General features: G+C 36.4%; 1 protein-coding gene across 1 annotated transcript in view; it reads left to right on the top strand.

Moving 5' to 3' along the window:
- The first annotated feature begins 14128 nt into the window (after positions 1-14128).
- The window catches only part of LOC127445949 (monocarboxylate transporter 1-like), a 30846-nt gene continuing 18402 nt past the window's right edge, over positions 14129-26572 (top strand). The window contains exons 1-2 of the mRNA XM_051706478.1: positions 14129-14356; positions 19526-19655. The gene's annotated coding sequence lies outside the window, so the exon portion shown is untranslated. The remainder of the gene's footprint in view (positions 14357-19525; positions 19656-26572) is intronic.

Genomic DNA, 26572 nt, shown 5'->3' with positions numbered 1-26572 from the left:
TATGCGCACATTCTACCTTTATTGTATAACCCTGGAACAGTTGTTTGAAGAGAAGATCTGGAAGACAGTTGCAATGAAAAATTCAACAGAAAGGGCTCTGAAGATGCTTTGAGACTTTGACATCATTATCATTTTATATATTTATCTCATTTATGTGTGCCTGAAAAAGACACAGAAAAACACTACATAACCACTATTTTAACGTCCATCTAACCCAGTAGTTTTCAAGTGATCATGTTGTGACCTACTGTAACACAGTACCAACAATTTTTATCATACAAAAGTTAACAAAAATGTCCTTAAAAAAATCAAATATTGAAGTGTATTAATATTACAGTGAATTGCATAAGCCTAAAAATATGTAAAATTATAAACATGACATAGAATTAATAGGAATTTTCCTGAATATAAATAAATGTGTGTGTGTGTGTGTATATATATATATATATATATATATATATATATATATATATATATATATTTTTTTTTTTTTTTTTTTTTTTTTTTTAATTATTATTTTTTACCTTACATTGTTTTTTGGGTTTTTTTTCAGGATTTTCAAGGATGTCAAGCAAACTGTCGATGTTGGCATCTACCTAAATTGACTAAGTTCTACCAATTGTTAGATGAATTTGCACCAAAATACTGTATAGTTTGATTGCTCTTTGATGCCAACAACAAAAGATATGGTAAGTGCTTCCTTATCTGTTTTAAATTAATGTTCCGAGTTCACAATTTCTGATTTTATCACATTAAAATCATTTTAAGGTTTACATTGTGTGGCTATTCTTTTGAAGCAGTGTGTATTTTACTATTTTTGGACTGGCCCATTCACTTCCATTGTAAATGCCTTACTGGAACCGTGATTTGTGCTTTTTTTTAAACAAATGTTTAAAAGTAAAAACAATTTGTGATAAACATTGTGAAACAAATGCTGTCAATTAATCTTAACTTCTATTGAGCCTGGAATTTAATTTGCTATCCTTATTATACGCAATTATTTTGTAGGTTGTATTTAGCATAGTTTTTTGCCTTGCTGTTCACAACTTTGCCAGAACAAATCTTTGACCAAACTTTGAGTTGTGACCCACCGGTTCTAACCTAACATGCCTATTGCTCTAACATAATATGGCTGTTTCCAAAAAAATCAAAAGTGCAAGAGACTATCACTTTTTTCCCTGGGGTTTAGGAGCACCTTCCCTCCCTGTGGGGAGCTATATGGCAGCATTAGCAAAATGGAAAATGAATTGAAGAAGCATGAAAGTGAGAAGTTGTTTACTGTTCCCTGCACCAGCCTCCAGTGCCTCCCATGACCCCGCTCAAAGTGGCATTCTATTAGAGCACTCAAGGTATTTGACCTTCCTGGAAAAAAAGCCCTGTCACAAATCTACCCCAGGGACTTAGTCCTGATGGTTCTTTACAACTAGGAAAGATCTGTTGTTATTGTTGCTGCAGCTAGGGCCTTTTTTTTTTCACCTTACAAATCCTGAGGCTACAAAATCATCCCATGCATCATGAACGTTGAATTTTACATTGATTTTGGTGTGACCGACGGGCCAGCTAGAGTTGTGTCTAGTGTAATCCGAACTGTGTTTGATAAATTACCCAGCCCCTAAACACTAATAAAATAAATTAATTAATTAACTAAGAAAGATAGTAGACTAAATAAATCACCCAACAGGAGTTTTCAAGGTGTCATAAAAATGCACTCCAATGAAAAAACACCTCGATAGTGGCACTGAAATATGAAGATGGGCCTTCAGGCAGCAAAATAACAAGATATTGGTCTCTGTCAAGAACGCAGGTGTTGGAAATGCAAATGATTATTGCTTGTCACTTTTTTTTTATTTTATTTTTTTATGCGAGTGTAGCCCTTTGTCCCCAGGGTGAACTGTCTTATTCTTTTATAAGAAGGTGAAAAAGACACAAGTAAAGTGAGAACTGTCTAGATTAGGATTCTTGAGAAGATTAATTCATTTCTTTAGGCATTATCTGTTCAAATAATATCTTGTGATTTATTGTATGGAATACACTGTCATAAGATACCAGACAGAAATATATCATCCATGGTTTTGATAAATAAGCAATTGCATAAAATGCACACTTAGAAATGTTGATTGCAAATTAGCATCTAGTGAGAAGTGCCTTTGTGGTATAGGTTTTATTTGTACGTAACCTGCCCTTACAAAAATATACTATGATAACTGTAGCTTTGGCCAAAACCCGACGTGGTCATTGGCTGTTGTACTCCATGCGCTTCAAGGTTGGACATGTTGTGCATTCTGAGATGCTATTCTGCTCACTACAATTGTACAGAGTGGTTATTTGAGTTACCATATCCTTTCTGTCAGCTCGAAGCAGTCTAGCCATTCTCTGTTGACCTCTCTCATCAACAAGGCGTTTCTGTCCGCATAACTGGTGCTCACTGGATGTTTTTTTTGTTTTTTTGGCACCATTCTGAGTAAACTCTAGAGACTGTGAGTGAAAATCCCAGGAGATCAGCCATTACAGAAATACTCAAACCAGCCCATCTGGCACCAACAATCATGCCACGGTCCAAATCACTGAGATCACTTTGTTTTACCCATTCTGATGGTTGATATGAACATTAATTGAAGCTCCTGACCCGTATCTGCTTGATTTTATGCATTGCACTGCTGCCACACGATTGGCTGATTAGATAATCGCATGAATAATTAAGTGTACAGGTGTTCCTAATAAAGCGCTCAGTGAGTGTATACAGTAGGTAATACTTTTAAGTGAAATGCAAGTTTAGCTCTATTTACAGCATCTGTGACATCTTGATCTGACATGATACATAATTTCAATTTGTCCCTCATTTTGGAGAGATATTTAGATATTTAGAAACTAAAAAAGTGAGTTTACAGTAATGCACTTACAGTGGACATCTACGGAGCAATCTTACAGCAAATACATAACATGTGTTTCTTTAACTTCTGGCACTTTTAGCACTGTATATTTCTGGACAGTAAAGTCTCGTTAAAGCATTTTTACACTCTTACATTTTTTTTATTTTTCTACTAACAATTTCTAACAGTGTTAATACATGCAGATTTGTGTCATTTTTGTAATTTTTTCCTGAAAGTCATGAAAATTCCCACCACTGTGTAATTTCCACCACATTTCAAATTCTGTATTTTGTTTAATAGAATTCCATTACCGAAGCCCTGTCTGAACCGCACTGTGAAAAAAAAATTCACTAGGGGATTTTTTTAATAGGTGTCTAAGTGCCTTCCTGATACTATGTCCTACAAATCTTAATATATATACATATATATATATATATATATATATATATATATATATATATATATATATTTGTCAAGTACCACAGCTGAAACAAAATTACCAAAAAAAAAAACAAAAAAAAAAAAATCTCTAAAACAATTTTTCTGTTAAATAGGGTTTTTTTTTTCTTTCTCTCAAATCTTTTTTTCTTTGTCAAAGAAAACAAAATTGTAAAATAAATAAATAAATAAATAAAATCTCAAATGTTTTTTCTCCTCGAGAGGCAATACTATTATTATTATTATTATTATTATTATTATTTGGCTTCCTAGCTAACAATTTGCAAGCGGTACCAACCTCGGCCACCAGGTGCCACTATCAGTAAACATGAAATCTTACAAGGTGACAGATGTGTGCCTGTGGTGCTTGATCTGTTGATTTAATTACCGTTCAAAATTTGGGGTCACTTGCCTGAAAAGTTTCTCATGGTCTTAAAAGCCTTTTGATCTGAAGGCGTATGCTTAAATGTTTGAAATTAGTTTTGTAGACAAAATTGTGCCAACATATTAATTTATTTAATTACAAAACTAAAAATGTATTTAAAAAAAAAAAGTTTTTGAAATGGATGACTTGGACCGATTAATTAAGAAAAGCAGCCACTAAGCGCCCAGCATATAGATGGGAACTCCTTCAATACTGTTTAAAAAGCATCCCAGGGTGATACCTCAAGAAGTTGGTTGAGAAAATGTCAAGAGTACATTTCTGCAAAATCTAGATTTTTTTTTTAGTCACAACATAATTCCCATATTTCCATTTCTATTATTCCATAGTTGAGATGACTTAACTATTATTCTAAAATGTGAATTTTTTTATTTTTTTTTTTAATAAAAAATAAAGAGTAAGTGACCCTAAACTTTTGAACGGTAGTGTATAGTTGTATAATACTCTAACAAGAAAGTTTTGCAAATGTTCATCAAGGAAAGAAACACATATAATGTTTAAGAGTCTACTAATACATGAAATCCACAATCAAATGAATATACCTCAGGTTACATTTGCTTCATATGGCATTCTTTGTCAAGTGTAACAACAGGAGTTTTTCTAGTTTTTCGATGGCATTCACCACCGGGAATATGGATGAGGCTATTAATAATGCGAGATAGATCTCTTTACCTGTTTCGACACCTTTTCTCTTTTGAGATAGAAAAAAAATTGAGAGAGAGAAAACAAATATTTGTAAGACAGGCTCAGGAAGGCAGTAAGACACCTAAAATAAAATCACCTAGTGAAATTTCTGTACTTTTATTATGGGATCTTCTTCAAAAATTGTAAGAAGCTTTGTAGGTGATGTATAGGTAAAGTCATTTCTGCGCCACTAGCATCACCACATGGAATTGCACAAATATTGCTATTATAAGGTTTGGAGGAACATGAGTTGACTTGACTAATACTGAGTTTATCACAGCGTTTTTGTTACATTAGCAACTATTGCAACAAATTTTAGTAACTATTGTATTTTGGCAGAAACAGTAGGCCTAACTGGTAATCTGAGGTTTAGTGTCTGAGGGCCAAGTTATGTTTTTGTTATGACAGCGGTGTCTGACAGTTGTGACATCGGATTCATCACACAATCAACAAACACTGGCTAACTGCTGCAAAATATGCTCATATTAGCATAAATGTCATCGCATCACACACGGTGTGTTTGCATGTGTGTGACGAAGAGACGCAAACAAAACAACGAGGCGAATGGCAGTGTGCCGTTCGTTTGCATCAAAGATTTCGGTCTCTCTTCCGCGGGTTGACAATAATGGCAATGTTAACACTAGGGCTACTCCTGCGATCCGCTTTGATGACCCGACACATCCCTATTTATGTTCATGTGAAAGTAAACCCACTTTGCATGGAAACATGGCGGAGTCAATTTTCCAGGCCTCATCATGCGGAAAATAGGAGGAATATGAAATAAGACACGTGAGCAAGGGCGTCGATTCGGCTTTAGCTGTATATCAAATCATATAACATTCTCAATTCCAGTTACACTGGGAAAAAATAAAATAAAAAAATCTGTTTTCTAGTAATAATATCCAAACATTCATAAAAGAAAGAAATTTACTTGAAGCAAAATTGTGTAATAGATTAAATCTGTTATAAAGATTATTAGTCTTGTTTTAAGAGAATACATCTTGAATTATTAAATTTTTTAAAATTTTTTGTCTTGGATTAGGCAAAAACATTACAAAAATGTTTTAGATTTATGTTCAAATAATTTCAAGTGACATAGAGGCCCAACTTCTTTGCCTCACCAGGTGCAGAATCAGTAAAGGTGCAAGAAATTTGCCTTTCCTGGATTCAGATGAACAGGAATGAGACTCTTTATTTTAAAAGACCTAAAAATGCCTCAGTGGAGATGTAACATAGCTGGCAGGCAATGACAGGCAGATGAAGACAATGATGATGTGAAGAACCCAAGTGCAGTTTATTTACATAAGTGTTAACCAAAAATATGAATTCAAAACAAAAACCATAAACAACTTGATAAGACTAGACTTGACTATAAACTACATTACACAAAACAATACCTAACAAAGAACCATGGCAAACATGAGGGTTTAAATATGCACACATGGGTAACAAGTAAACAAAACAACCAATCACAAGACTGAACTAATAATAAGACAATGAAACATGAACCAATGACATAACAGAACTGATAACAAGATAACAAGACTCATGAACACAAACCAATGAGAACAAAACACATGGAAGAAGGGGGGATCACGTGAGGGAACAGATCACATGACATGGCAAAGAAACAGGAATAAACATTCAAAATAAAAGACATGAACACAAAACATGAACAAAACACATAAACGTGACAGGAGACCCTCGAGACAGACATGGCAATCAGTCAGCGATTATTGGGAGGCTTTTGATTTGAGTTTCTTTTTTTTATTTTATTTTTTTTTTGCTAAATGCTCAACTTTTAAACAGAAAGAAATTAATCATATTTTTGAAAAATATCTTAAAAATTATGTACACACATGAGATGAAGACTTGTCATATCACAAGCATTACAATGTTGAGATCATAAAACAGCAAAATATTACTTGCTTTATCTCCATAATGCCTTGTAATTATACTTTCACTTGTATAGTAAAGTATTCATGCTTATAAACTGGTATAAACATCCAAAACAGAAAATTAAAAAGGGTGTGCCATACAGAAACTACAAAATGGGAAAAAGAAAGAAAATAAGTTCTAAAGCTGAAGAAGGGGTGTCAGACAAGCCTAGATTTACTAAATTGTATTTTCTCTTATAGGATTGATTTATTCATTAAAAGATTTAAAACCAATAATTTGAACCTGTAGGTGTCATAACTAATAAATCTACCTTGTTTTGCCATCCTTCAAAAGTTCATACTGACACTTCCAACCCCTATTTGATTCCAAACCTTGTGATTTAGGTCAATACTCTACTAAATATCACATAATAGATTTCTCGGTTCATGTTTGTCTTGGGTCATAACCGCTCAGTATCAGATCAAAACGATATGCGTCACCCTATTTAAACCTGATCCTTTAGACCTTGGCCAAAATGTAAATGCCAGTCATGCATAAATTCATTCAGGAATAACAATTTTCCAATATTTAGAAATTAGTCAGGGTTTCTGGCCAACAGCACAGAATAGAACGCAATAGAGAGGAGCAGCACAGTGGTTAAACATGTTCTCGGGAGTATTTTTAAATGCCCTGACCCTGGGGTGAATACTTATCCTCTAACAGAGGGACGATTTGAGGCTGGCAGTGGACAGCGGGGTGGAAAAGATGGGCTGGTAATTGCCGTGGCAAGGCAGGGGTATTTTCGAATGCCTGAATAGATGAATAAGTATGTTGCAGATGCTAAAGAAAGCTTGCAGTCGGTATTCAAGTTGGGGGGCGGATGAAGTCTGAATTGCGTCTTAGGCTGTGGAAATTTCCTGAACAGCAGCATCTATTAACAACACTTACAGTAAAAAGTCACTTGCTAACCTGTGTAAAGTTATATCCAATTTTACTACTTGGTTGTCAAGACAATGATGCCCAACAAACTCCCAGTAATGGATTTAACCTTAAACAAATATGGTTAGTAGTGATTTTATCACGCTAAAGTTAATATATAAAGAACAATGTTTATGTCTTCTGGCTATAATTTTGAAACATTATGTATTTTAATGTTCACTCAGGGGTGGATCTTCCGGGGTGGCATGGGGTGGCAAATGCCACCCTAAGAAAAAGCATTGCCACCCCATCTGCCACCCCACATAAGTATCCAAATGTATTAAATATAAATGTAAGTGTATTATCGTTGATTTTGACATTGTGTAGGGGTTTATTCATGATAAACTGCCTAAACTCTCACCGAATGCACAAATGACTGCAGACCCATTGATTGATTACAGCAGCAACTAATGAATTTCGAAGTTCATTGTTCTTTCATATACAGAACTGTCAAAAAATGTGTCTGTGTTTCCACTACTCTCGCCACCCCGCATCTTTTATTGCATTTTATTTTTAAAGTGTAACACCCATCCACTGACGTACAAATGCAATCTTGTTTTATTATAATAAAAAGTTATATTTGGGCGATTCGAATCCAAAATCTCTAAAAACTAAAAGCAAAAAATGACCACTATGAAAAATCAGTCAGTCATATTTTTAATCAAAGTGCTGATCTATGTATTCATCTACTGATTAACCAAATCCCAAGATTGATAGTTGCAGATGTAGAAATAAAATTACCATATTGTGTGAAATATTTATTTGGGTGCTTCATCATTTCATCATTAAGTATGACTGTTGATCAAAATAGTTAAAAAATATATGTTACTGTGCATAGCATAATTAATATTCATGAGTTTTGCAGCACTGCCCCCCACAGCACAATTTTCTGTACAGTTTATTTTTATTTAGACCTAACTTTGTGTTAATCTTCACTTTCTGATTGATTATTCCAGCTGTTACAAAGGTGATGGGGACTTTATTAGCAGAATAACATATGCATACATTTTCCATCCATGGGTACACTTAACAAAGGTGGTAACATTTAGTCCAGATTGCCGGTTCTATATGTGAAGCACAGGAACATTTTTGTTTGTTTAATAGAGAATGTCTTGGTGCTCTGGAGATAGAAATGTTGTTACTTATTTTATTATGCAATTTTCTTTTATTTTTTTATTTTTTTTATGTTGGCAAATCAGTATCAAAATGGTAACTATGTGGTTCCTGTGGAGATGCAGTTGTATCACAAATTCATGGGCATTTATAATTTGATAGTGACTCCACTTAATGAACTAGTACTTGTCGCAGTGAAGCTTGGTATCTTAAACCATAATAACAACACAAGAGTGCTTTCTTTAGTGTTGTCACCCCCCATCGTCTGCACCACCCCCTTGCCACCTTATAAAAAAAAATTCTAGATCTGCCCCTGCATTCACTTCCTTTGTAAGTGCCTTGTAACTGTTTATATTAATAAATGAGTGACGAGACGAAATAATTTTTTGTAGTGATCAATATTATGCTAAAATGCTTTTGATTGAGCTTAACTTGTATTAAAGGAATTTGCAGAGTTCAAAACAAGTTAAGTTCAATCAACAGCATTTGTGACATGTTGATTACCACAAAAATTTATTTCGACTCATCCCTCCTTGTCTTTAAAAAAAAAAAAAAAAGCACAAATCAAGATTACAGTGGGGCATTTACAGTGGAAGTGATTGGGGCCAATTTTTGGAGGGTTTAAAGGCAGAAATGTGAAGCTTATAATTTTATAAAAGCACTTACATTAGTTCTTCTTTTAAAACAAATTGTTTTTACAGTCATATCAGGGTTTTAGTGTTTACGGCATTATGGCATTACGTCGTCAAGGCAACAAAATTGTAAAATCTGATATAATTTTCACAGAAGAGTCACTCACTAAAATCATGTTAACACACATATTGTTTACATCTTGTGGCTATACTTTTGAAACAGTGAGTATTTTAATGTTAACAGATTGGCCCCATTAACTTCCATTGTAAGTGCCTCACTGTAACCTTTATTTTTGCTTTTTTAAAGAAAACGAGGGATTATGCTGTAATGCATAATGCCAAAAATGTTGTTGATTGAGCTTATTTTATATTGAACACGGAATATTCCTTTAAGCCTGGAACATTACTTTAAGAGTTTAGTTTTGCAGACAGTATGCATTTCATATTTAAGAAAAACACAAGGTGCCAAGAAAATCCTCACTTTCCATGGCAGTGTACCCATTCATATTGCCCATTGTTTTGGAGGGGCGTTTTATGGTTAACAAACAGTTTTATCGACACCTGCTGGCTTTGTTAAAAATTAATACAATCTTTTTGCTTACACTAGTTTTGATGTCTACAAAGAAAAACAGCATCAGTTAAATTGTGGCACAATGCATTAATCTTTAAATATGACCTGCAAGATTTTCAATTTAGTCCTGCTCTCTCAAGCATACCCAGAGGGTGTGATGCAAAGCTTTGTGTGGTTTAATGGACAAACAAGAACATGGTTTAATCCATAGTCTTTCAAAGGCACATTTTATTGAGTTCAAACAGAGAAATCTATTGTCATTTCTCTAAACCGGCTAACAATTGATTACAATGAATACGATGAATAGTCAAAGGCTGTTTGTTGAAATCAATAAGCATTTACAGTAATGTAAATGAAAAGTGTTATAGTCATATCTGCCATGTCCACCAAGTGGCGCTCTAATGTCATGCTAAGTACAATAGAACATTTATCAACAAGCAAATTTTCCAAATGACCCAGTCTTAAGCCTGTCTATTAACTACCCCTAAAGTCAAAGGGAAATGATGATGAGCTATACCTGGACACCTGTGTGAACTTGAGAGGAACTGACTCCATACATCCACTGAAAGTGACCTTGGGAACAGTTGGTTAAAATTAATTGCAAAAGTGGCTATGAAATGTGAGGTTAATTCTGAAGAAAATATGTAGTATTGTTTGTTTGCAGATGCCACTTGGTTTGATATTTTGTTTCTAATGCAATGAAATTGTGAATTGTGTGGAATTGTATAGAATATGTATTCAAGATATGTACTGTATCTTTACAGTGTATTGACAAAGCTGAATTCTAAAAATTCAAAGACCATCCTCACAGACACCACCAGAGGCTTTACTGTGGTGACGCATCACTTGTCTCACAGTTTTTTTTTCCCACTCAGCAGGCTGGCCATCTGGCTTGTCTTTACAACAAGGACAGAAATACAAATCATACCTAGCCACAGTTATTGCAGAGGTTACACATAAAAATAAAATAAAAAACAGATCTTAAGTAAGCTCACTAGAGCACTGCAGTTCACAGCCAAATGGATCCTAGATGTCTTCAGTCTATCTGCTGAGTGCAGGTTTTAGAACAACATGAAGACAGAACTCATCCAACATAACGCAGGGGAATCTACAGTACTAGCTGCCGTGCTGACACAATGAGGCCACTATAAGGAAGTTTTGGAGCATATGAGTTTCAGTGAATGTTCAAGGGGCCCTGGGCCTGTTGTGTGACAAGGAATATTTAACATCATAAGATATTGCTGTGTTTTGTCATTGCGAGTTATAAGCGTTGTTCCTGTTGTCGTAGGATTCACACAAGCGTTCAGAGTTTATGCAGTCTAAACTGTTTAATTTGGTGCCTCGTCTTGATTTTGTCTCTGCTCATTTCTGTAGCCACTGTTTGATGTTAGAAATGCCTGTATCTTGTCCTGTGTTTGATGGGGTCACAGTAGGTTTAAATTCAGTCCCGCTCTGAATATGAATTTTAAAACTATGAATGGGGAAATGAATGGGGAAAACTCCCAGATGAGATCTGCTTAAAGCTTCTGTGAGTATTTTCACTTAAAATGTACTAATAACCCGACAAATATCACTGAAAGTTGTTCTGAGAAATCACACTTGTGTCTGTGACAGCCCGATTATAGACTGTTAATGGCAAAAAAATAATAATCTTGGTATGGCTCGCACAAATTACTGTAGCCAATCAGAAATCGTGGAGGAACCTCTTTGCCTGTCAATAATTTTTTGTGTTTTGTTTGCTGGCATGCCTATGGGTGGTGGAGCTTTGACTAATTTGATGTCAAAGTGGTGAAAGATGGCTAACAATGCTTACAGTAGCTTAAATATCTCAATTTTTCTCATAGAAAGCAATGGAATTAAATGGAGAGCACATAGAGGCTTTAATGTCTTAAACTATGTTCAGATTTGCCAAGATACCAAAACCATGTTGATTTTAGGAGAAAGTCTGAAAAAAGGTTGATCATGACTGAGAACACCATTACATCTTTTGAGCTGTGAAGAGCAACTTTGGAGCAATTAAATTGTTCTCTGGGTTAGGCCAAAGGTTTAGGCAAACCAAATGTAATGTAACTGGGCAGCAGAGGACATTTCTACAAAAGCACAAGAGTACCCTCACTTGTGAGCACAAAGTATGTCATGAGTAGGATGGCTAATGCCGTAGCTCCACTGAGTAGTGACATTACTGCCTGGTACAGAAAAGCACAAGACAGACCAGTTCCAAAGCACTGGTGTAATTTTAGAAAATATCAAAAATACATTCCAGAATATCTGACCTGCCATAAATGTATCTGCTTTACACAAACTAAAAGAGTGGGATATTAAACCATCCAAACTGTTAACCCCACCTGACTATAGGCTACTTTAAATTTCTCAGTACTTGGTAGCCTTGCTAGTTTTTATATCAGGTAGCTTTTCAATAATGGAGTAGATCGATATATCGGTTTTACCGATTAATCGGTGCCGATAGTTGCTTTTTGGAACTATCGGTTATCGGCCAAAATCTATGCCGATAGTTGCAGATAATTTTTTTATTATAATTTCTCCATGTTCCTCTGTAATAATATAGATAATCTAAATTGGAGTGGTGGTGGCGTAGTGGGCTAAAGCACAGAACTGGTAAACAGAAGGTTTCAGGTTCAATCCCCACAGCTGCCACCACCATTGTGTCCTTGAGCAAGGCACTGAACTCCATGTTGCTATGAGGGGATTGACCCTGCAATAAGTCACTTTGAATAAAAATTGTCTGCCAAATACATAAATAAAAATGTAAATTGAAGTGAGGGTAAGAAATATGTCACTGTGTTTTCTCCAACTTCATATCTTGGGAATAATAAATAACCATATTCCTCATTAAACCTCATCTGGTGAAATATAAATACAAACTCATAATCTGGTGAATATATAGGCTATAAAAAGATTAATTTGGTAAATACTTAAATATAGATCATTATAATGGAGCCAACTCTCCGTTATTTCAAAATAAGAGTCCCTTATGTAGGTTTTGGGCTTGTTTACAGTTAAAAGTCCCACATAATGCACCAATATATATATATATATATATATATATATATATATATATATATATATATAGGATTATTATTGGGATTTTGGTTGAACAATAATCAGAATCTGGGATTTTGTTCATGTTGGACTCTTGTAGCCAATATGTCTGTTCCCGTTATAGTATACTCACTATTTTAAATGCTCTTTAACTGAATTTAAAAACTATCGGCCGATTAATCGGTTATCAGCCTTTTCCACCATCTTAGTTAACGCCATCGGCAAAATCCATTTTCGGTCGACCTTTACAATTTAATTGATTAAGTAATGGGGTATGTAACATTGTCCATGAAAATATGTCATTAATTACGTTGTTTGTCATGCATTTCTGTCGGCTGTTTAGAATCAGAAGTTTCAGAACTAGCGAAGCCCGATTAGCAAATAACTCCCTCCTTTAAGTCGGTTCTTTAAAGAACGGTCAAACTGTTTATCAAAATTGCCTGAATCGATTCACGATTCAATAAAAGTCATTTAAACTCTTTGAGTGGGAGTGCCATGTTTTTCTTATATTTCTATAGTTTTAGTGTAGCTTGCCCAACACAGACAAAATATGTTAAAGTTACCTCCTTGTATGCTTCATCAGTTGTTTTTCTGTATTCTCATATTTGAAAATAGGCTACATATTTCATAAGAATGTATATGACTGAAAATGTGAAATTATCGTAGTGCATGGTATTCAACTTGTAAATTAAGCAATCTTGTCTTTGTAATCAAATATTTGTGTACATGCTTCTGAATGCTTTGTAGCTCATCTCTTTCTACTTTATTTCCCATTCTGTGTAAATAACAAGCTGGACCATATTTGGCTGGATGGAGGATTGAACAGACAGATATCAACTGTGTAACATGTCCTGAACCGCTGTGATCTACTGTATGTCCACATGACGAGAATTCACCCCTAGTGGATTTAAAGATCCAAATTGGCTCTTTGATATATTGCAAGTCCTTGTTAACAGTGTTCCCTTCTGTCAATTCTCTCCAAGGTTAGCTACCTCTCCTGCTGGAAAAATCGGAGATGGCTTGACTTTAATCAGTGATGGCCTGACTATAATCAGAAAATAATGCCACAATTCAAACAAATACTAAAAATAAGCTTCTTTTTCTTTATGCATTTTTATTTTCTCTTGATTTTTGGGTGAAAGGTGACCTGGGCATATTTTTATAAGAATCACGGTAAAAGGAGTGACGACAATTAACCTCAGTGCACACCAAAACTAATTATCTGTGAAGGTCAATGACTCTCACACTTCATCTTACCCTTTAGCCATGAAGTGTCTCATTTGTCACAGGGACAGAAATCTGTGACATCTGACAAAGAGATCGAAAGAATCTCCCAGACTGGAGACTCTCTGTCTTTTGAACCTCCTCCTTCCCATAAACTCCTTATATGACCCCGATAGGAGTGTCACAAACAATTCCTTTCATGTTAAAGCTTGATGTGCTGAACAATAGAGCCCTCGACGGGAGAGCACAGGATCCTCTATTCTTTCCTGCCTTTTTCGTGGCGTGTTTATTGTCATAGCTGTTTTTCTCCACACAGATGCACCACCATGGACAAATGGCCATCAGATCTTCTGTCTTCTGGGCATAAGGACACACATGCTTCAAAAAGGAGCTACAGTTGCTCCTCTCTCTATTAGCCTGAAGCACGAAGCTTCCTGAGATGAAGGGGAAAGCCTATTGATGTCAGGTTTGTGGAGGTTTTCATACGAAAGTGGAGGAAAGTAAATATTTTGGGTTGGTGTCACGTTCAGGACACAATTGCTCTGACATGAAAGTGTGACTAGGCCTTTGAAAGCCACAGGAATCTGAAGGAACGTGTTTTACAGTTTCTGCTGATTCATGGAGAATGTACTGCATGTACTGTCAGAAATACTCTAGTATGAATTTACAGTAAATTTAGCCTACTAGTTACCATATTTTGACAGGATTTTTTAAAGTAGCAGTTATACAATTTATTCAAATTAAATGGCAACTGTGTACTGTTATATATATTGTAATATACAGTGGTGTGAAAAAGTGTTTGCCCCCTTCCTGATTTCTTATTTTTTTTGCATGTTTGTCACACTTAAATGTTTCAGATCATCAAACAAGTTTAAATATTAGTCAAAGATAACACAAGTAAACACAAAATGCAGTTTTTAAATGAAGGTTGTTATTATTAAGGGAAAACAAAATCCAAACCTACATGGCCCTGTGTGAAAAAGTGATTGCCCCCTAAACCTAATAACTGGTTGGGCCACCCTTAGCAGCAACAACTGCAATCAAGCGTTTGCGATAACTTGCAATGAGTCTTTTACAGCGCTGTGGAGGAATTTTGGCCCACTCATCTTTGCAGAATTGTTGTAATTCAGCCACATTGGAGGGTTTTCGAGCATGAACTGCCTTTTTAAGGTCATGCCACAGCATCTCAATAGGATTCAGGTCAGGACTTTGACTAGGCCACTCCAAAGTCTTCATTTTGTTTTTCTTCAGCCATTCAGAGGTGGACTTGCTGGTGTGTTTTGGATCATTGTCCTGCTGCAGAACCCAAGTTCGCTTCAGCTTGAGGTCACGTACAGATGGCCGGACATTCTCCTTCAGGATTTTTTGGTAGACAGCAGAATTCATGGTTCCATTTATCACAGCAAGTCTTCCAGGTCCTGAAGCAGCAAAACAGCCCCAGACCATCACACTACACCACCATATTTTACTGTTGGTATGATGTTCTTTTTCTGAAATGCGGTGTTACTTTTACGCCAGATGTAACGGGACACACCTTCCAAAAAGTTCAACTTTTGTCTCATCAGTCCACAGAGTATTTTCCCAAAAGTCTTGGGGATCATCAAGATGTTTTCTGGCAAAAATGAGACGAGCCTTAATGTTCTTTTTGCTCAGCAGTGGTTTTCATCTTGGAACTCTGCCATGCAGGCCATTTTTGCCCAGTCTCTTTCTTATGGTGGAGTCATGAACACTGATCTTAACTGAGGCAAGTGAGGCCTGCAGTTCTTTGGATGTTGTTGTGGGGTCTTTTGTGACCTCTTGGATGAGTCGTCGCTGCGCTCTTGGGGTAATTTTGGTCGGCCGGCCACTCCTGGGAAGGTTCACCACTGTTCCATGTTTTCGCCATTTGTGGATAATGGCTCTCACTGTGGTTCTCTGGAGTCCTAAAGCTTTAGAAATGGCTTTATAACCTTTTCCAGACTGATAGATCTCAATTACTTTCTTTCTCATTTGTTCCTGAATTTCTTTGGATCTCGGCATGATGTCTAGCTTTTGAAGATCTTTTGGTCTACTTCACTTTGTCAGGCAGGTCCTATTAAGTGATTTCTTGATTGAGAACAGGTGTGGCAGTAATCAGGCTTGGGTGTGGCTAGAGAAATTGAACTCAGGTGTGATAAACCACAGTTATGTTTTAATAGGTGGGGCAAACACTTTTTCACACAGGGCCATGTAGGTTTGGATTTTGTTTTCCCTTAATAATAACAACCTTCATTTAAAAACTGCATTTTGTGTTTACTTGTGTTATCTTTGACTAATATTTAAACTTGTTTGATGATCTGAAACATTTAAGTGTGACAAACATGCAAAAAAATAAGAAATCAGGAAGGGGGCAAACACTTTTTCACACCACTGTATATATATATATATATATATATATATATATATATATATATATATATATATATATATATATATATATCCTCAAAACATCCTTAAAATCAGATCATTTTAATTGAGGAGCAAAATTGCATACAATTTTAAGAGAATTCAGAGAATATATCTTGAAATAATTGTATTTTTTTTAACCCCATCCTTACCCAAATAGTTTTTTTGAGTCATATGGATTAGATGAGGTTTTTATCTTTCAAACAAGCAATCAGATGTACAGATCATTAGATAAACCCTACAAAGCACAGTGATACATATGGCCACCAGGAGATGGCAACAAGTAATTGACACAGACTCAATGGCCCACCTGGTATTAAGATGCGTTTCTGGTGATCTGATCACATGTGGTCAGCCCTAAATACAGGTCTAAACCAAAAACCACATACGCATGTGGTCAAAAACATATGTCACCAGTAGGGCTAAAAACAATTAGTCGACATTATCGACAACGTTGACAATAAAAAAATTGTCAACAAAAATTTGCATTGTCGAATATTCGTTTGATCTCATTTAACGTAACGTGATCACATTAACTGTAACTGTAAACTGTAATGATGACGCGTGAGAGCAGCACTGCAGTTCACACCTGACTGAGGAGAGGAAGAATTACACAGCTTACAGCCCAGATGCACTCGAAACTTTCCAAACAGCTTCAGGTGATGTAGATCGCAAAGTATGAGGGAATTATAATGCAAAAATACAACATAAGTAAATACAGAAACACTCTCGTTGTGGAATAAGTGGAGCTGGAGCAAAACTTGTGTATCAAGTGTCTTTAAAGGAAACACCCCAGCGTTACATCTTAATTGCAGTTATATTTAATGCATTATAGCTTTATTAAAGTTCAAATTATATGGAAGCAGATCATGTAAATAACTACAAACTCCGAAACTGGCATTTCTCTGTGCAGTCTGCACCTCTTCTATGAGTTGCGCGAAGTGTCCCAATCTAAGGGGGAGAGATAGAAACTGTACTCGTATGATGCACACTCTGTCGTGGGGACGCTTGTCCCTCGAGCTTGCTGCAGCTAGATTATAACGTGATGACTCCTGACTTAGTGAATCATAATATATGTAACTGTGCATTTCTTATCGTGAAACAAATTGGCAATACGCAGCTTTATTAATAAGAAAGAGTTTGTTTTTTTGTGAATTAAAGATGGATTGAAGTGAACAGAAAGGTGAGAGAGGGTAGTCTTCGCCCCATTATACACTGCAACAAAATATGTTTTTGATTTGTTTTTGTTTTGGCTTGTTTTCCAATATAAATATCTGAAACTCCTTTAAAACAATGTACATTTACTTTAGCAGCTATACTGCAGAATACATTTTTATCTAAAAATGTTGAATATAATATTAAAAATGCAAATATTTTAAAATATCTAAAAATCCTTTAAAAAAAGATACATTCACCTGAAAAGCAGCATATAAGATATTTAGACTTGCTTTTAGAGAATAGATCATGAATATAAGTATATTTTGTCTTTACTGCACTCGCAGAAGTATAACCAAGTGAACAATACACTTAAATACAAAATACACTTATATTTAAGATACGTTCTCTTAAAGGAAGTCTAAATATCTTATATGTTGCTTCTGAAGTAAATGTATCTTGTTTTAAGGATTTTTAGACCATTTTAAATGGAAAACCAGACAAAACACTTGATAACAATAGGAATTTTTTTTTTTTTTTTTTTTAGAGATATATTTTTCCATTTTGTCCTCTTTATTGTTAGCAAGCACGTTTAATACAACCTTTTAAGTCGGGACACAAGCTGAATAATCGTTTAGGAGCAAATGATTAATCATTGCAATAATCGGTGAATAGTCGAATAATCGTTCTAATACTCGTTAGATTAATCGATTATCAAAATAATCGTTAGTTGCAACCCTAGTGACCAGGTCGCATTTGTGGTGTAAATGCTAATCTGTCCTGTATGCATCTTGACAGCAGTGAAGCACCGCCCCTCACCTAATCAACCGCTGCGCCAAAACAAGAATTTAAACTTGTCGGTTACAAGCGGCTTTAAAAGGAAATAACCACCCGATTGCAAAATGTTAAAAAAGCAGATACATACACAATCACAAGAGCTTCACGAATCTTCTTTAGTGTGTCTAATATCAACACAGATGAGAAGCATGAACACCTGAAGCATCTTTAATACAGGCAATACTCTAAAATAACTTATAATTCTGCATGTTGCGTTTGTGCTTAGATTATATTTCAACCGCATCTGGGAGAATCAGCACGCCTTTTTTTTTTTTTTTTTTTGCATTATTTGTCTCTTCTGATATTGTTGTGCTTTAATATCATGCAGCAACACACTGACATAGTGACTGATGTATGTCGTCATGAACAGAGACCCTCCCCTGAACACAAGTGGTCACAGGAGACGCATTTAAACAACCAGGTGTAAACAGCCATGTGTCTCACCTGGCCACATGTGATTGGATCACCCGAAACGCATCTTAATACCAGGAGGAAATGGAGCCAATGATGCACACTCATTGAGTCAAATGGCACACATTGTGTTAAATCGCATTGCTAAAATCATGTCTCCATGCTATGAATACCTTTAGTCATTGTTGTGTTTGCATGTTTTGTACACCCAGAGAGACATAATGTCAAATAAGAAAAATAAGAAAAAAAGTACATTTTTGGCTAAAAAATATTTCAGCAGTTTCTTAGGCTGAGAGTCTCAGAATGTATCATAATCTATATAATTATAAAATAGGACAACAAACTACAGTTTACAAACTACTGAACAACAAGAATCATACATAATAATAAAAGAGCATGTACATAGTATGGGAAGTATAATAGCATTAACATCCTATTGCTATAATGAATGTTTGTTGAAATTGGCTAAATAGACACAATCAGGAAGCTATGTACATGCTATCTCAAAGAGCCCATATTGAAACATATATCCTCCAAGGAAGACATCAACAGAGTTCAGAATGAGTGGCTTAAACAAAGGACAAAGAGGAGGGAACAGGGGACACAAGTGGAAATGTTGACAGACATCAAGTAGCCAATAGGGACCCATTTTGAATTCTCTGTAGACTTTGGGGACCAATAAGAGCAGGCCTGAACACAGTTGGTCACAGTTTGACCAAGCTGACCGGATCATAAGGGTGAACATCAAGGCCTATTTAAGTTTCAATAGATATTTTTTCTCTCTCTCCAATTTGTGTGTTTTTCGTAGGGATTATTCACATTACCCAAGACTTGCCTTGAAACAGACTGGTCCCTTACAATGCAGCTTGTCATCACAGTGGAATAGAGGAGCACTTTGAACTATTTTATCAAGAGAATTTATAGACTGTGCCAGAAAGGTAGGAGCATGTCTGTGTGGAATGTGTGATTCTAGGCTTGAATGTATTAAAATGCCCAACCTGTCAGCATGTCAAAGTGCAGTTTTACCTGTTAAGTGATTCATTTCATTTTCACCTCTCTTTTAACCATATAGCACTTCAAGTGCATTGAAAGGGCATATGCTCTGCCAAAATGATCAAGCTGTCAGATGGTCCAAATTCAAAGTGAACGGCCCAACAATGTAATAATAGCTAAATCAAAATGCATTTTGTAAGAATTTAGCAAAGAAATGTATAAAAGGAAAAGACAGATGTTGGTATGTTAAAAGGCATCACCTCTCAAACTTTTTGGAGTGATTTAATTTTAGTGCTTGAAAGAATTCAGTTAATCCTGTCACATTTGAAATATTTTGGCAATACCTTAAAAAACAGCTTTCAAGATAACTTGATTCTGATTGATCAATCACGTCTTTCTGCTGTCAAATATTTTTGTATAATGATAGCTAAAATGTTTAATTAAATGGCAACTGATTTTCGACATAGCTATGTATGTTTCTTGTATCACTTGGTCGCTTTTTTCTCACATAATAAAGTCATTTCAATTTCATGTCCATTTATTTATTTATCTCTCAAGTAGCCATCTAATAACCCTGCTGAAAAAAACCCTAAGCTAGTCTTAGCTGGTCTCCAAAGCTGGTCTGGTTTGCTAGTTTTTAAGGGATTTTGGTCACTTGTGACTTTTGAGACCAGCTGGCTGACCAGATAAACCAGCTGAACACCAGCTCGGAGTCCAGCAAACCAGTTTAGACTGACTGCTGTGTACATTTCAGAATCAGAATCAGAATTAGCTTTAATGCCAAGTATGCTTACACATACAAGGAATTTGTCTTGGTGACAGAAGCTTCCAGTAAACTAACAATACAACAAAAAGATAGAGATAATAAAAAATAGAATAAAAATAAAAAGCAAATAAAAAATATAAATGTATATAGAAATACACAATAAGACAAAAAACAAATATATATTTAAGCAATATCACACGAGCAAGAGTGCGATATGGTCCTACATCAGCACTGTTGTGATTCGGCCGCAGGTAATCACAGCAGTGCTGATTTAGGGCCATACAACACGATTGCGACTGTGAAATTGCTTATATACAACAGTTCAATGAACAAGTAAATTTTTTAAAATTAGGAAAAACTTAGTACGGTCACAAAATGCATTTGTGCATGGAACTACTTTCTTACGTGATGGATCAGAATCTGCAGTTGCTGGTTCAAAACAAATGATGTGTCCAAGCCTCCGTTAATAATTAAAAAATTTCACTTTAGCAATAGTATCACGGCTTGGGCTGTTTCTAACATGTTATTGGAAAAACAAGGATATGTTTGTTCGTGTGTTTGTGTGTGTGTGTGTGTGTGTGTGTGTGTGTGTGTGTGTGTGTGAGAGAGAGAGAGAGAGAGAGAGAGAGAGAGAGAGAGAGAGAGAGAGAGAGAGAGAGAGATGGAGCATGTGCGATCACCTGTTGATGATGCTATAGTCTGTTAGTCAGCTTTCTGAAGATAATGATTCTGGTAATGGTAATTTTGGTGAAATGCATCCTATTTTCTCAGTGGAAAAATAGCCATCCAAGCAGGGGTATTCCTCCCTATTTCGCGGTAGCTGGTGCACAAGAGTCTTTCACTATAGAAAATCTGCTAAGAGGTAAGAGTTTGTGTGATTAATCAGTCTGTTGTGTCTCTCAGCTGTGAAGAGCCTTAATGCTGAAGTTGTTAGTTTAAAGCCATTTAAAGGTATTTCCTAGTTTTAGTAGTGTAGTAGTAATTTGAGCGATCACGGAGTGCTGTTGAATATAAACACTGAGTGACGCTGAGTCACTTAACGTCACCAACTGGCTCATATTACACACAAAAAAATGGTCTTTTGCCACCACCTGCTGGCTAAAATATGTAATGTCACAATGGCTCTTAACACATCTGCACTGCTTTTACACTTTAGTTTAGAATGGCACGAACACAAGCGGAGTGATACAAACAGTGAAGCATCCAAGTGCTGATGGTGTGAGACCATCAGTACTCATGGAACGTCTGTCGTCCAATCAGATTCGAGGACCGGAACTAACTATTGTGTGTGTGTGTGTGTGTGTGTGTGTGTGTGAGTGTGTGTGTATGTATATACTGTATGTGTGTATGTACAAATACAAATCTGTTATATACAGATATTGCAAGGGAATGTATTGGCAGAAGAGGTAAGGTATGTTGGATACCTATAAATAGACAAAGCTGTGTATTGCACATAATTATTGATCAATGGGGCAGTTTTAACTGTTCATGAGATGGATAGCCTGAGGGAAAAAACTGTTCTTGTGCCTGACGGTTCTGGTGCTCAGTGTAGCGCAGGCCAAAAGGCAACAGTTCAAAAAGGTAGTGGGCTGGGTGAGTGGGGTCCAGAGTGATTTTTCCAGCCCTTTTCCTCACTCTGGAAGTGTACAGTTCTTGAAGGGATGGCAGGGGGCAACCAGTAATCTGCTTAGCAGTCCAAACTGTCCTTTGTAGTTTTCTGATGTCTGATTTCATAGCTGAACCAAACCAGACATTGAAGTGCATTATTGAAGTGCAGAGGACAGACAATCAATGTGGGTCTCCCACCTCAGGACATGTGAGATGGTAGTGCCCAGGAACCTGAATGACCTGCTGCGACAGTGCTGTTCAGAATGGTGAGCGGGGTCAATGTTGGGGTGTTCCTCTTAAAGTCCACTATAGTCTCCACTGTTTTGAGCATGTTCAGCTCTAGCCAGACAGCGTGTTCAGCTCCAGCCAGACAGTCAGCTGTTCAACCTCCCTTCTGTATGCAGACTCATTGTCATCCTGGATGAGGCCGATGACAGTAGTGTCACCTGCAAACTTCAGGAGCTTGACAGAGGGGTCCTTGGTGGTGCAGTCATTTGTGTACAGGGAGAAGAGTATTGTGGAGAGCACACATCCCTGGGGGGCACCAGTGCTGATCGTACAGATGCTGGAAGTAAATTTCCCCAGTCTCACTAACTGCTACCTATCTCTCAGAAAGCTGGTGATCCACTGACAGATAGAGGTGGGAACAGAGAGTTGGTTTAATTTAGTCCAGAGAATAGCTGGGATGATGGTGTTGAAAGCTGAACTGAAGTCCACAAAAAGGATCTTTGCAAATGTTCCTGGTCTGTCGAGATGTTGCAGGATATGATGCAATCCCATGTTGACTGCATCATCCACAGACCTGTTTGCTTGATAAGCAAATTAAAGGGGATCCAGAAAGGGTCCAGTGATGTCCTTCAGGTGGGCCAACACCAGTCTCTCAAATGACTTCATGACCACAGACGTCAGAGCAACGGGTCTGTAGTCATTAAGTCCTGTGATTTTGGGTTTCTTTGGGACAGGGATGATGGTGGAGCGTTTGAAGCAGCAGGGAACTTCACACTGCTCCAGTGATCTGTTGAAGATCTGTGAGAAGATGGGGGCCAGCTGGTCAGCACAGGATTTTAGACAAGTGGGTGATACACCGTCTGGGCTCTGTGCTTTCCTTGTCTTTTGTTTTGGGAATACCCGGCACACATCCTCTTCACAGATCTTAAGTGCAGGTTGAATAGCAGGAGGGGGGAGGGGGTCGCAGTAGGTGTTGATGTTTGTGTGAAGTGAAGGTCAGATTGGTTGTGGGGTGTGAGACTGGGCTTTTCAAACCTACAGTAAAACACATTCAGGTCGTCAGCCGGTTGTTGATTCCCTACAGTGTTGAAGAATGGTGTCTTGTTGTTAGTAATGCCTTTCAGGCCTCTCCACACTGATGCAGGGTCGTTAGCTGAAAACTTGTTTTTCAGCTTCTCAGAGTAGCTTCTTTTAGCCACTCTAATCCCTTTTGTCAGTGTGTTTCTGGCCTGAATGTACAAGATTTTATCCCCACTTCTGTAAGCATCCTATTTTCTTTAAAATCCTAATCCTTAAAATCACAGAGAATAATAAGTGAGTCCGGGTATTGTTAATCTGTGTCTGTGATATCATCAGCCAGCTTTTGCAGCTCTGCTTTCATGCACGTTTGTGGAGGAACATAAAAACACCAGAATAAATGAGGAAAACCTGACCAGCGCATCGGCTATCTTCCCTCACTTGCATCTCATAGCGTGCTTGAACAACACAGCTGCACCATCGACTATAATGTTCAGCAAAACGTCCAATTGGTCAAAAATCAGGAAAAGATTGTCTGGTATGTGCTGCTGAATATTAAGCAGTCCGTCCCTTGTAAAACTGATTGGAAATTTTTTTATAAACACAGGACAAACAAACAAAAACTACAAAAGAATTGGAGAGCTCCATACCGAGGCTGCAATACACGGCACCATTTTGAGATGAATCCATTTTCCATTTCCCTTTTTTAATTTGTAACTAGTAGCACTTAATAAACATGCAAAAAATAAATAAATAAATAAATAAATAAATAAATTCTGGGGCATATAGTTATCCTAAAAATGTATGGCAACATACACTGCTGTTCAAAAGTTTGGGGTCACTTGACTGAAATGTTTCTCATGATCTTAAAAACCTTTTGATCTGAAGGTGTATGCTTAAAAGTTTGAAATTAGTTTTGTAGACAAAAATATAATTGTGCCAACATATGAATTTGTTTAATTACAAAACTAAAATTTTATTTAAAAAAAATAAAAGTTTTTGAAATGGATGACTTGGAACGAATAATAAAGAAAAGCAGCCAATAAATGCCCTGCATAGATGGGAACTCCTTCAATACTCTTTAAAAAGCATTCCTGGGTGATACCTCAAGAAGTTGGTTGAGAAAATGCAAAGAGTACATTTCTACAAATTTTAGGCAAACAGTGGCTACTTTGAAGATGATAAAATATAACATAGTTTTTATTTATTTTGGATTTTTTAGTCACAACATAATTTACATAATTCAGTTTCTGTTATTCCATAGTTTTGATGACTTTACAATTATTCTAAAATGGGGGAAAAAATTATAATAAAGAATGAGTAAGTGACCCCAAACTTTTGAATGGCAGTGTATGTGGACAGCAGAACTAAGTTGTGAAATTTGAAATAATACCAAGCTATAGAAAGTCAGATTATTTTTAATCAAGTTTATGTTTGCAGGAGTGTTGGTTGGAGTGTTATATATGATTATACATTATACATTCTGAATCTATGTGCTGATTACCATTATCCCATATCTGCCAAACATATTGGGCTAAACATCATCTGCCGCCTGAAACTGAACTTTTGGACGGATTTTAGGAGCGAATGCACTTAGCTGCATATGAAAGTTATAGGATGCTCCCTTGCTCCCTGTTTAGTAAATGACTTAACCTCCAGTGTGCTGTCTGTCTGCACTGGTCTTAGAACAGTTCAAAACGTGAATTATTTTCATCCTAACTCCATAAAAAGCCTCTGAAAGGCATATTTTTCTGTGTGATAATGTGATAATGCACACTAAATATAGTATTTCTAAGGAAAATATGTGCTTAAGTACACATTAGTGTACATTGTGTTTAGCAGTGTGGCGTTTCACGATAAATCGTTCAAATTAAAAAAATGGAATATCGGATGAAACTAGAGACTATTTTCATTCAAACAGGTTTCAATATAAAAATTTAATTAGGTTTCTTACCAGATGTAGTTTGTTGGCATTTCTCCCAAATACAATCTCCGCTGTGAACGGGCCATGTTGTTTTGTCATATGGCTCCATACGTCGAGAGTTTAACCCTTTACTGACAGCCCAGAGTCTCCTGAACTGAGATCAGTTGATTTATATGAATTTAAATTATTTGTTGCATATATCGAAGCTAAAATACAATGTCCACGCATGTGATCGCACAAAGTTCAGATGGTTTTTCAGAAGGGAGGCAGGATAAAATACAGACAGCCATTCATTATGACAAAGTAAACACCTTTAAGGTTATACCAGACTCTCTTTGTGTTGGGGTCCTGTTCACCCTGTCGCTCGGCTGACCGTACATTATCCCTTACATATGATTTTTGTTTTAATGTAAAAGTTGTTATTTAAATTGTTCTGGCTGCTATTATGTGTAATAATGGGAAGTATCACTGTACGGAGCATAACAAGCAATGAGGTGGCCTGATCCCTCTAGATCATTCTGCCTGGGCTGGCAAAATATATCTAGGAACACATGTAAAGAGGCTTAAATTCCAATGGGGAAAATAACCTGATGCTGGTACAAGGCACCTCTTTCTGACATAAACCTCTGATCCTCCTAACATAATGTGAGTCACATTTCCATTTTTGAGGGCATGTTCGCTTTAAAAGCATGCTGCCATGGCTTTACCTTTACATTACATTTACTTTTATTAATTTGGCAGACGCTTTTATCCAAAGCGACTTACATAAGAGGAATAATACATCATAAGCGATTCATCTTAAGGAGATGAAAGTGGTACGAAAAGTGCTGCATTACAAAGTTTCAATAGCATCAGAATAGTAGTATCCAAGACAGATTAGAGTGTAACAAAAATATATATCATTATTTTTATTTTATTTTATTTTATTTTTTATGAGTGAATGGTTAAGTGCTCATTGAAATTATGTGTTTTTAGCCATTTTTTGAAGACAGAGAGTGAGTCTGCTTTACAGATGGAAGGTCATTTCACCAACATGGTACAGTGAAACCGAAAGTCCAGGAAAGTATTTTGGTGCCTCTTTGTGTTGGTACAACAAGGCGCCACACATTAGCCGAGCACAGGCTTCTGGTGGGAATGTAGTTCTGCAGAAATGATTTTAAGTATGCTGGAGCTGACCCAGTGACTGTTCTGTATGCCAGCATCAGAGCTTTGAATTTGATATGTGCATCAACCGGCAACTCGTGAAGAGAGACAAGGAGTGGTGTAACATGCGCTCTCCTTGGTTCATTAAAGACCAGATGTGCTGCTGTATTCTGGAT

Source organism: Myxocyprinus asiaticus, chromosome 9 (assembly GCF_019703515.2).
Source record: "Myxocyprinus asiaticus isolate MX2 ecotype Aquarium Trade chromosome 9, UBuf_Myxa_2, whole genome shotgun sequence".
Lineage (NCBI taxonomy): Eukaryota > Metazoa > Chordata > Actinopteri > Cypriniformes > Catostomidae > Myxocyprinus > Myxocyprinus asiaticus.
The sequence above is the reverse complement of the archived record's forward strand: the minus strand, read 5'-3'. Positions and strand labels throughout refer to the sequence as shown.